The following is a 13,761-nucleotide window of genomic DNA, read 5'->3' as shown; positions in this document are numbered from 1 at the left end:
TTATGGGTGCCTCAGTTGCAGCGTGATCTTCCTTTCTCATTCTTTTGGCAGTTATTAATATCTTTTGTAACTGCATGTACGTTATTTTAAAACACTTTTAAAATTCAAAGGTCACTTTAACCATTTTTTTTGGATCTGCATATACGCAGACACTGTCCTATTCGCCTCTACTGGTTGAAAGGAATAGCAGGGGCCATGCTTGTACTCGAAAGCTGAAAGTTGTGCTTCATTGTGCTGGAAGACATCCTAAAACAGGGTAAATTAGTTTGGATGGCTGTAAAATGAGTGTAATCCACCTCCAGGAGGACCCGCGAGCTGAAGAACGATGCCTCAGATGATTTTATAATCGTTTCTTTCATGATAACAAGATTTTATAATCGTTTCTTACATGGTAACAAGATTTTATAGTCATTTTTCTATCCTACTGCCCTGATTTGCTACTGCCATAGATAGTAACGTTGTTGAGTCCAACGTAACGCAAAGCTTTTTTTCTCATACATTTTTTTTGCATGAAGTAACATGTAGCATTATGTCTGATACATTTTTTTTGGATTGCATTTCACCATCTGTCTTTTGGATTCCTTGGAGTTTGTTTGGGTGGCCGAGGGTTTAATCATACCTGATTATTGTATTCTGCCAACATTTGATTGGATTCTTTAGCTAAGTTTAGTTGGTCACTTATTATGTTTTGTTTAAGTTTTTTTAATCTTTTGGCTTTATTAATAAGTTTTAATTAAACATATATACATATATTATTAATTATTTCTATCATAAATCTTAGTCAAAGTTTGGATGGATTACTTTTTCTACCTTTGATGAGCTTGGTCTTGGCACTGAAATCTATAATGGAATGGCTTCTATGCTCGGCCTCTAAAGAGTTTGTGTAGAAGGAGTGGTAGATGTTGGTAAGGTTACCAATGCTTGGATGGCCACTTGTTCTTTCACCTTTGGTCTAAGCTTACTCTCTTCAGGCTTGCCCTATTCTATCACTATGACTTGGCTTGCACCTTGTTCCTATGTTGTAGGTACAAATTAATCTACATGTCCTATTTCTTGTTGTTGACCTATAGTAGTGTCTTTCTCTTCTACCTTCTTCTCATTTGTATCAATTTTAATACTTGTATCAACCTTGGTGGATGTGTCTATTGTTGTTTGAATCAAAGGTTGTACATTAGTAATTGAAGTGATGATTGAAGGTGGTTCTTGTGGATTCACCTTTTCCCTTGCGACCTCAATTACTACCTTTTGCAATTTTTCTACACTAACCAAAACTAGATTTTCAAAGACTTTAGCTTGGAGTGTAGATTGGTCTAGAATCTTCTTCAAGTCTTTTGTAGTAAGTGGATTGATGTTCTGAGCTGATGCATCAGGAATATCCTTTACATTTATAGTCTCATTAGTTGTGTAGTGGGGAAGGCTGACACTCGACACTTGTGTGTCCTGCAAACTTTGTTCATCTTGTTGCTGCTCAATTGTCGCCTTATCATCCTTTTGGTTTTCTATCTGCTCCCCAGCTGTATTATCTTTATCATCATCTTCCTTGTCATCATATTTATCATCATCCTTATCATCATGTTTACCCTCTTAAGGGTTAGCTTCTCCTTCCTTCATAGTGGTCAACCCATAGATAAGTTTCCATATTTGAGTTGATTTCTTGACCACATCTTCAATGTTATTGTGGATAATGTTGAAGGCTCTATATTTAGGTGTGAACCTAACTACATATTTCTTAATAGCCTAAGCAATGTTTCCCTTTGACAACTCTCAAATTAATTGGGTTAATGTTGTTTCCCAGATTTGTCTTTCCACATTCAGATAATGATGCCATTTTTGCTCAACAATATCATATAGACCTTTTAGTATTGAGTTGGAAAATTCTAGTGGAGTGTTTTTAAACTTTGACATCATGGCATATAATGATTCTTTCACTTGGTTTTTCTCTTCATTTCCTAATTTATTAAAAGCAATATGTCTAAAACCAGATAATTTTGCAATGTTTTTAACATTTTCACATAAGTTTTCAAGATTAGAGAGAGGATTGTGACTTACCACTTTGAATTGACTGTTATCATCTGATTCTGTCTTCTCTTCATCAGAATCTGGTTGAGCCACATATTTCCTTCTTTATCTTTTTTGTTGTTGTTCACCTTGCTCTATTTTCTTTGACTTTTCCTTGGCCTTTTGAATATTTGCACATGTGTTAGCTCTAGTGATAGGTGTAGTGGGCTTCACTTGGCTAGGTTTGACAATATTCTTTGCCTTTGTCACAGGTTGTGCCTTAGCCTTCCTCTTCTTTGACTTAGCAATAATAGGTGCTTCCTTGGCTTCTTCTCTCTTGACACCTACAACCTCCTCTTCTTCGTTATCTTCTCCCATGCCTTGAATTAGAGCTAGAAGTTCTTGTGCTTGTGTTTCTTCTTCCTCTTCATCCTCTTCTTCTTCTTCTTCTTCTTCCTCCTCAACACCTTCTCCAAATTTTTCTTTTAGCTTCTTAACCAACTTATCCTTCTTTTTTATTGTGGAGGGAGTCTTTAATTCCATGGAAACCTTTAATTTCACCATCTCATAGTTTCCAAAGACTTTAGTAGTCTTATCTACTTCCTCTACAAGTAGGGTTGTTATGACTATTGAGGCTTCATCAACATTAATCTCATACCCAAGTGGTCTTAGCCATCTTACTCTTGGTATGGCAGCTTGCACAAAAGTGTAATCAACATCAACAAGAAAACATACATCATCATAATATTTCTCAACTAAAGAAACTGGTATCCTCATCCTTTCCTTCATTGACTTCTTGAAATCTTCAAAGTAACTTGTCATTATAGATTCAAATTTTTTTGCTAGCTATTCAATGTACTCATTAATCTGCACTACAATTGATCTATTTGTCTTCCATCCTACTATACCAAATGAGAGAAATGTATTATGTACATAAAGGAATATACAAACTAGCATGGAACCAAACTTGCACTGTGCACTCTTGGTCTTCCTAATTGCTCCAAGGTTTGCCATAATTGTTGTAATTGTAGCTCTACCAGATCATATGTATGGTTTTTCTTTACAATCTTGTAACCAACATCCACAACTATGTAGGGTACACTATTCAATTTTCTAGATTGATAGAATTTGCATGAGATTACCCTTACAACAAAGTTTAACAATCGATCAACAATTGTATCTATTGTCATGCCTCTCTTATTCCATTTTTCTCTAGTGTTCCTTTCAATGACTTCCTTAGAATCACTCCTGAGTGTCTTTTGTCAATCTAGGGTTGGATAGCCAGTAACTCTATGGATTATTCTCTTGGATATTCTGGTAGGTCCTCTATCTAGCCATAAAGAACCATCATGAATTCAGCTTAGCACAATTCAAATCCACTCTATTTTGAATACATTAGGAAAGTCTAGGGCTCGTGTTAAACCCTTTCTCTCTACGATTTTGGATTCCTCTTTCAAAACATTGTTTTCACACAATCTTTTTTATGCATCCCTTATTTCCATGTCTCCAATGCTACCAATTTTGTAGTTATAGCATCTCCTCACATCTTGCACCATTATTACATTTGGCGAGATCATGGATAATGCACCAGATGGGTCTTGTTTATAGGCTATGTTAGGAATGGCTTTAAACTCAGGCTATTTAACTTTATTACTAAAAAGCTAAACATTTAAAAGCTCCTTCCCTTTAACATTTTTCAAACTAGACATCATTTTGTCAAACTAAGGTTTATGCAAAAGTAAACTGTATAGCTTGACTTGTGATAAATACCTTGTGAAATCTGTTGATATGGTGATGAATCTCTACACAAGTCTTTTGTATTTTCTTTCAACAAATTTGAGGTCACTACTGGCTCTTCTTTCTCTTTCTCAATTTCAAAATGATGAAAAATGAGAAAAAATTGATCATGTACCCTTTGAAAACCTTGCATTTAATGCTAAGTGCTTATACAACTGTAAGCTTGGCAATAACCATTTTTAGGTTCACTCGACATCCATTGATGTTTTCATCACTTGGTAGCTACTACAAGTTCGATATCCACTAGATAATCTAGCAAGTCGATATCAACTAATATTCCACTCAACACATACAGGAAACTTTTCATACTCAACAACAACATGGAAAATTAAAAAATTTAACTTGAATTTTCAACATCTTGCATCTTTATTCATGCTAATTTACTCTTTTTAGTACCATCTCCTTTGGAACTGATGTATGATATAACACTTGAATATCAATCCCACATACCTCTTGATTGCCTAGTTTGTTGAGGTGTGATCACCTGACCCATTGGGTGAAGTGATCCCTTCTCCATTTGATGTGCTGCAAACATCCTTCTTTCTCCATGTCTTGTTCATCTCATCTCTGATGTGTTCAACATCTACCTTGCCTTTGCCTTTATCAAATTTAGAAATCGGTGCCTTTGACCTAGTTGGAAAATGCTTACTAATGTGATCAATATTCAAACAACTAAAACATATAGTTTGACTTAACCATCTTTTGTAATTGACACTGAAGTGTGTCCTAAAAAAATTCTTAGGAACATGTCCATATTCTTCATAATAATGATATTTATATCTTGTATTATAATCCCAATGGTAGGAGTTCTCATTGCTTCTTACCTTTGTTGGATTGTTTGATGACCACATGAATTTGGATCTGCATTCAAAAGCTCTATGTCCATACTTCTAACAATTGTAGCAATATCCTTCAAATCTCTATGTATGCATGGTCTTGGTTTTGCATTTATGTGCCTGATGGCCTTGCTTGTTGCACTTTTGACAATGATTCATGTTCTTAGGCTTGCCATTTTGATTTTTATTCTTGCTCCTGCACATATTAATAGTATGTCCTTTCTTACCATAATTATGAAAAGTAGGTTTGGAGTTCTTACCTTTAATGTTCCTTTCTTCAACAACTTTCGATGATTCTCCTTTTTTAGTGCTTGTGTATCCCAATCCTGATGTATCATTATTAGGTCTAGGGGATCTCAATAATTGTTCAAAGTATTTGATGGCTTCATTTGGCTTGTTGAAACTTTTAGAAAATTCCTTTTCTCTCTTTAGGTCACTTTGCAATTGTTCATTTTGCAACTTCAATGTAGTTATCTCAATGTCCTTGACATTTAGTTCACATTTGGGATTCATCATTTGACTTAGAGTATCCAATTGCATGTTTAAAATTTTGGTTAGCTTTGTTGAATTCTCTTCTAGTCTGTTTGCCAGAATTCTTTTGTCTTCTTCAACCATGGCTTTGTCTTCTATAGCCTTCTTGTTTTTTTCAGTCACCTCACATAGCAATATAACTTATGATTTTTGCTCTAGCTTGAGATTTCTAATTCAGCTTGGATTCTTTTCTTTTCCATTAGATCTGCAACTGTTGCATCAAATTCATTAAAGTCACCATCTGCAAATAGCTTGATAGTGTCTATCTCTTTGTATAGTGTGTCATTCTCTGCAATAGCAATCTCTTTCCTTCTCTTCAAGGATTTCTTTAGTTCCTCTTTTGCCTCATTCAGTTGATGTAATATGAGATGTATTTCAATCTCCTAGTTGTCAATAGTCTTTCCCAACTTGTAGACTTCCATTTCAAGATCTTTCCTCAAAGTTGCAAAGCTTCTCTTTTAGAGAACAAGGCTTTGATACCAATTGTTGGAATTACAAGGGGAAAGAGTAAACTTCTTGAGTTGTGGGGGTGGGGGGGAGGGGTGAATTAGGAGTTTAAACTTGGACCCATAAAACTTTCACCATTCATTCATCTATGCATTCAATATGTAAATTGAAATAACATGTAAAGTATATGCATCTAAATCATGTAAACATGTAAGCAATCACACATATAACACCATATATGATTACCCAAAAACACTCCAAGTGAGAAGGTAAAATTAGGCGGGGATGACACCCACAAAATTGGGGTGTATCTAATGAAGGTTACGATGTTTTGACCATGAATCATGGTCTACCCTGTGAAAGGTCTGCCTTGATAAAGACTTACAAAGACTATTAGGTCTCACCTTCTTAGAGGATTTCAACACCCTGTTAGAAGTGTGCCTTGTTAGAGGACTTCAACTTACAATTAAGTAAGCACCCTTTTAAAGGATTTCATAAAACCTGTTAGGACTACTTTGTTAAGATATTTAACTGAAATCACTTGTTAAAATGTCTCAACATAAATCCTGCGATTGGCACTTGCTTGCCTAATGATAGATCACCTCTACATAATGTCTAATTGATCCTTAATGATCAGATGTCTAAATGTTGTATCCTTTTCTCTATCCTTTGTTCTTCTCTAACTGATTTGCAATACACTCTTTCATCACAACTTCTAAGTCACCTTGAATGCTTTACATGCAAACTATCTTGTTGGCTCCTTCAATTCCTTCCACATTCAATCTCCTTTATCATAAAGAGTTTAGGGCTTTGTCCTCCTTAAGAAGACTTAGGTGGCTTAGGGTTAGGTATGAATCTACGGCTAAGATTAATCCATTTTGTCACTTAAAACTTCCCTATTTCTCATTAGTTAAATGTACTAGCATAGGGAATCCAAATATAGATTTTTCCTTATCTCCAAAATATCACAATCTATTCTTAAATCAGCTAAAAAATGGTTTACATAGTTGTTTGTACCATTACAAACAAATATGTCAAAATTATGTCACTCGACATATGAAGTCTCTGATGTTCGGCATGCACTATTCTGTATACTATGACTTGACACCTATATTACTCGACATCCATTGTTTACTCGGCTCCTAAATCACTCAACATGGTCTATCTTCTCTACACCTAAGTGACTCAACACATGAGTGACTCGACATTCATTGCAACTCGACATGGTCTAATATTTACATGTTGTGCTCGACATGTATTACTAGTTTGGCATGAACTGAGTAAATGGCTTAAGTGTGTTGACACTCACTTGTCAAAATCAATTTGAGATAAAAAAAAATTCAACAATATCATGATTATCCATTCATAAACTAGGTCTAAATATAAACAATACCTTCTATCTTATGCTAAATTTGAAATTAAAATATAGATGTAAAGACATTCATAATGCACTTATCAAAAGCATCCAAGAAATCTTAATGAAGGATATTTGCCAATACTATCCATAAAAATCATCATAAATGCTAGGCTCAAGATTAAACATATATTACCATAATAGCCATTGCAACTCAAGCAAAGAAATGTTCAAAGTGAGCCAAACAATAAAAGTAGAAATATGGGGAAAAAATTATTAAACCAAAAAATGCAAGAGCCAAAAGGAACAAATTCTTAGAGGATAATTATATCTATTATATGTGTGTGTATATAATTATGCACATAAAAAGGGAGAAAACAATAGAAAGGGAAGAAAAACCTAGAACGAGGATGAAGGGGAGAAGTGGGAGAAGAGAATGCCAATAGGAAATGGATGGTCAACAAAATAAGTGAAGCTTCAATCTGGACTTCAAAAATAAACTCATTCTCCAACTTATCATTAAATTATGAGAGTACATTAAAATGTCTTCTATATTCCTTAAAATCTATTTGTATTTTTGTTTAGTAAAAGCACTAGTCAGAGAGTTGTATTGACAAATGATTCAAAATTGACGGAAATAAACTAGATCAACTATATCTTAATCCTAAAGACCTTAATATTGAAAGATCCTTAGATACTGTCATTTTTCTCATCTTCTTCTATGTCCTCATCACTATGGTCCACTTTGTTTGCCTTCATAAACCATTCCAACCCTTTCCACTCAAACCAAGTCCTTACATGCATATTGTTCAATAAGAAATACCAATTCCTTTTGATGCAAAAGAACCTTTTCACAAACCTCATTGAATTAGGGATAATAGTAATGGGTAACACCTCCATTGGTTGATTTGTAATCTCAGTGTCACATGATTTTGGAATGCATAGATTATCATTTATGTCCAGGAATATTTCTAGTTCCGTTAACAAATGCATTTTGAAGAGGCTTCAACATAGATCAAGAATGGTTTACTTGTCCTTGTCAATATAAAGGATGGTAGCTACAAAAACTATGATTACTTTTTTATTACTCGGGTTTGTCCATCAACAATGAGAATTCCTTACAATTTTTATAATTGCTTGAATGATTAAACTATGTCTAATATTCATCATCAACTTCAACCTTTGCTCTGAAATTCCTCCCAAGAATGTCATTTCTCTCTTATTAACTACCATCATAATGGGGAGTATCCATTGAAAAAATATGCCCCACAAACTTGTTTAAGAAATTATTTTAATAGATTAAAAAGGGGAGGGGTTATTTCTACCCACAATATGTGTGAGCCAAAATAGATTTCAATGCATACAAATGTACATGATGAAAAGGTGATAAGTATGAAGCACAAATTAAAATGGAAAATTATTACAAAAAGTATTTCAAACATATAGAATTTTTTTATGTATTAATAAATTGTGATACTATGACATGGATCTAGGGTCACAATAATGATTTGAGATGCCCCTATAAGTATTAGGAAGTGTTTGTGCAATTAACTATTACCAATTACATTTTACTTAAGTTTACTTAGGATAATGCATTTTCATGTTATTTCTCATTAAGACACATAAGAGTTTGCACTTTATTTTAGCACATGCTATAGGAGAAATCCACTTACACTAAGTTATTTTATCACAAATCTATCTTTGTGAGATCCACCTTTGTGTTTTTATCACATTATCATTCCCTCAATTATCGCACATACGTTGTTGTACAATGGAGCATAATCCACCTTTTAGCGGATATGTGATTACACATTGCCTAGTTGATAGGTTATTTCTTGCATTACTCGTAGCAATCATATGTTGCCTATATATTAAGGCACATCTATAGGCATTGTATCCATTATTATTTTTATTATTGATCATTGTTGAATCTAGTCATTTGAGGATCATATGATTTTATCTCTCTTGTACGATCAATTTAGCTTATGAATTTTATCATTTTCATTCTTTTTCTTAGATAAATTCTTACATGGTATCAAAGTTATAAAAGTTTCATTGGTTAGCCATTAGAGACCTATTTGTTTCAATTTTTGGAGGGTCATGATTCAAGTCCCAGAGGTGCAACAATTAGTAAGAGTGTTTAAAGCAAGATCTGACCTTGCCATTATGTTTGGGTGGTTGTTTCTATAAATTTTGAGTATTAATTTTCCAATATTTGATGAAGGTAAAAAATGAGATAAAATATTTTTGCAAAACTGGGAATGTCTAAACACTAAACTAAAACATCATTTCTTACCAAGGGGGACACTAGCAATGTCTAAAAACTAATCTAAAATGTCATGTCTTGCCAAGGGACACCCTTAGCTTGTTTTTCAATGAATTATTTTTGGCCATATAGGCCTCTGTATTTCTATGACACAAATCGATTTGTAGATATATTGAGTTTATTTGGTCATATAGGAAGACAACATCTAAACACTAAACTAAAAACATCATGTCTTACCAAGGGAGACACTAACAAAGTCTAAACACTAAACTAAAACATCATATTTTACCAAGGGGGACATTTAGTTTTAATTTCAAACTCTTCTTACATGTTTCATATTTTAGTTTAGGATTTATCCAATACCATATAGGCTTTTGTATTTCTTTGGCTCAAAATTTACAAAAAGAAATATCTAGACAGTGAAAACCCTTTTGTGGCATTAAAGAAAGATATATCTACTTTTAGCTCTACAAGAAACACGGTCTTTAAGGGGAATTTCAATGTGAGGACAACAAGTAATCAGTCTATACAATTGGACTATAATTTAGTAGAGGATAGAAACCCCTAATGGCTAAAGGAATGCAAAAATAATTTTACTAAAATAATTTCTTAGGATGAGAAGGGATGTGTGTCACGCTTTTGAGTAGAGTTATTGGGGTTGTGTAGCCTTCACGGGCTGCTTATTTGGGCATGAAGTAATGGATGTGATCAAATAGAATCACATGTAAAATGTATAATGGGAAAAGTGTGGTGGATTATGTGATATGCTCTCACTCAGTTATTCCGAAATTAGTGGATTTTAGGATAGAAAGCTACCCTATAAAATTAAACTTGGATCATGTGCCTTTATTTATTAAGCATGTGTTAGGATTAACCATGGACAAAAAATAATAATTACATGCAAATATAACCAATAAAAAATAATAATAAATCACATAGAAGAGAACACAAGACAAAAGTATTTAACATTGTTCACCCGATACCTAGGCCACATCCACCAAACAATGAGTCCAATATTATTATATCCAGTGATTACAACATGACTACAATATGTAATCCCTTACAACTCAATACCATAGCAAGAAGCAATTATCACATCACACCTTATGAAATCCCTAACCCTAAGCCATTTTATATAAGCATTTTTTCCATTCTAGAGTTAAAATTAGTTACAACACATTGGCCCAAAAATGCCAATAAAATAGCCCCAAAAACTATGAGGTATGTACATTACTTCCTCAATCAATCACCACAAACTAACAGTCTCCCACTTGGGGACTAATCCTATAACAATGCCGCTACCCCATGAGGCTCCCACTGGACCAAACCACCCTAGACTCAGTTGTACCTTTATTCCATTCAATCAAGAAGTGCAATTGAAGCTGGAGAGGAGTTCACCTTCTCCCCTATCACTACCTTTGTGTATATGTTGGATTGTCATCTATATGTATCTTGTCCAACTTTAACTGCCCATCATCCAAAACTGACCAAATGAAATGGTACTGCAACTGTATGTGTTTTGTCTTTGAATGCATAGAAAAATTCTTTGCAAGATGAATGACACTCTGGCTATTTGTAAACAAATAATTATCCCTTTGTGGGTGTCCCAATTCTTCCAGGAAGAATTGAAGCCATATCATCTCCTTGGTTACCTCTATAGTAACATCATACTCTTCCTCTATGGTGGATAAAGCATTCACCTTCTATAATCGAGGAACCCAACTAACTGCCACCCCACCAATAGTAAATACATAATTTGAAGTACTTCGCCTAATATCCCTACAACATTTGGGTTCAAATTGTGATGGCAATTCACAATGGCGGTGTAAGTTGTGGTGATTTTCATCCTTTTTTTTTATGTGGAGAGTATAAAAAAATACGACATAAATCATTCCCTATTTGTTTTGATTGTGGAGAGTTGCGCATGAAAGAGGGTGGAGAGCTATGAACATTATCGTGCCCTTCTAATCTCTTCATTTCATTCTCGTGCCCTTGCTCTACAATTTTGTTGTATGCCCTTGTGATATCTGCATTTCATTGTTGTGCCCTTGCTCTATGATTTTGTTGTCATGCCCTTGCTCTGGAATTTTGTTGTTGTGTCATGCCCTTGTGATATTTGTGCCTTTGCTCTATGATTTTCTTCAAGGGCTATGTAAATGTTCTTTTATTTTCCTTATAAACAGTTATCTCTTTATACTTCCTTCTAAACATGTAAATCTTAGAGATCTTTTTTAAGGTGCTTATTACATCTTGGAACAACAAAAAAATTGATCCAAATGCATAAAAATTCCAAAATCCAAATAATAAAACAATAAAATTCACTCAACCCATGTTAAGTGACTTACCTCAAGATCCTGCACAAAAATAATCCAAGCCAGGTAAATTGGGTAGAGTTTACAATAAATTTTACATAAACACATCATAGCAGATATTTTTAGAAAGAAACTAGCCATAACCTAGTTAAATAGGTCTAGTTGTTGATTAGCTAGGTTGATTACAAATTCCTATAGAACTGTCATCAGATTAGGTACAATAAAATGGACAATCAGCCATACAATTTTCCAATGTGATAAAATTGCATATGCAGATGCATCCCTTGCATGCCAGACATGAAGCACATTCCTCAATTTATAACGAATGGTTGGATATAAAGGCTCCATACTCTGACCCAACAATGGAAGCCAAGGATATAACCATGCATGTATTGGTACACTCTCCTTGTGAGGATCCCAAGTATCTACTGTTGCTACTAATTTGGGCATCACTGATGCAGAAGCATCATAGGGTAGTTTTCCATCCTGTATGTTGGAGGGATTTTGGTGGAGTTATGTGGACCTATTTGGGTCTTGGTTAATTTTTTTTGATGTATTTAATAAGTATTGTAAGCCTTTTAAGGCATTTGGTATTTAATTTTGTTGAAGGCTAGCTTGTGGCTCTTCATGTAGTTAATGTAAGGGATATTTAATTTGTAGCTTACTAGACTGACTTGTGGCTTAGTTGGGTATAAGTAGAGGGTGTCATGAAGTCTTTAGTCATTACTCATTAATCTTGGAGAAGAGGATGTGGTAGAGGAGCAGATTTTGAGAAGGGCTAGTAGCTGAGGCTTGGGAAACTAGGAGATTTCTTGGTGGGCTTGCAAGCACAAGATTAGATCTTCCTTGGAGGTTTCTACCAAAGTGTGCATTTTGACTAGCTAGGGTTTGGGTTGGATCTTGAGGGATTTTGTAGAACTATTACTTTCTTTGTATTTGGCCATAACTGAGAAGGCCTTACAGCCTAACACATTGCATGTAATCAATTATTTTATGAATAAAGAGTTGTGATTTGGTATCACATCTTATATTGTTATTGTGTTTCCATGGTGTGGTTATTTGTTGGGCTCTAGGACATCTCCTTTGGGAATTCTCCTACCTTGCACTGCGTTAATCACTATATGATCCAAAATGTTATGAAGTAATGAAGCCAATAGTAACTTATCCCATGCCTCTTGAAAATGTAGCATAAGTTCAGGGTCCCTTGGCTCCAAGGAATTGGTAGCAGCTATTCTCACTGCTAGAAGAATAACTTTAGTGAATAGTTGAGAGTAAGGAGTTGAAGAAGCAAGTTATGCTTTTGTGTAAATGCCATAATCATGAGGCTCATTGCCTTGTAGAAGCCTCTACCACAATGACATTACCTCTAGACCATGCAAAGGATGTTGAAGTAGTTCCCAACCTTGAAACACTCTTATAAGTGATTGATACTTGGGATTATCGTAAGGAGATTGTGTCAATAGTTGAAACACTCTTATAAGAAAATGCAGATGCAATACATGACAAATTGCACAACTTGTAGTCCTCTCGATATTTGGATTGTAAATTCTTAAAGACACTTGCAAGTGATTCCAATGTCATAATACTTACTGCAACACTTTCATGGATTCTATCTAGTGGCTCCCATAATATCCTCTATGTTGTCTAGCTGTTGTTTCTTCTGTGTTTTCTCTTTCTAAAGCCGCTCCTTCTCCTTCTCTCTCATGCCTTAAATTTTTATTAACAAACTTTTGAATATTTTGCTCTACCATATCTAAAATCAACTTCACATTAATTGTCATGTAACTCTAGCATAGGTGTTTGATCATCGATAGCTTTCATTTTAGCATTCAAGTTTTCAAGATTAGTCAACACCCTCACTTATGGACCTCTCATGTTAAGCACTTTCTATATTATTTAAACACCATGTTCTTGCCTTTGAACTAATAGTTCTTTAGGTGCATTTTTTTGTAAAACTTTAATTTTGTTGAACAATTGTAAACTCTTAGAAAGTGCATCGTTGTTTTCATGTATGTATGTATATATGTATGTATATATATTTATGTATGTATGTATATAAAAATGTGTATATGTATGTATGCACTTTCTATACTATTTCAACACCATGTTCTTGCCTCTGAGCTAACAGTTCTTCAAGTGCATTTTCTTATAAAATATTAATTTTGTTGAACAATTGTAAACTCTTAGAAAGTGCATTGTCGTTTTCATGCATGTATATAT

Source organism: Cupressus sempervirens, chromosome 3 (genome assembly GCF_028749045.1).
Source record: "Cupressus sempervirens isolate cs-2001-9-10 chromosome 3, ASM2874904v1, whole genome shotgun sequence".
In the NCBI taxonomy this organism is placed as follows: domain Eukaryota; kingdom Viridiplantae; phylum Streptophyta; class Pinopsida; order Cupressales; family Cupressaceae; genus Cupressus; species Cupressus sempervirens.
This window is presented reverse-complemented; position numbering follows the sequence as displayed.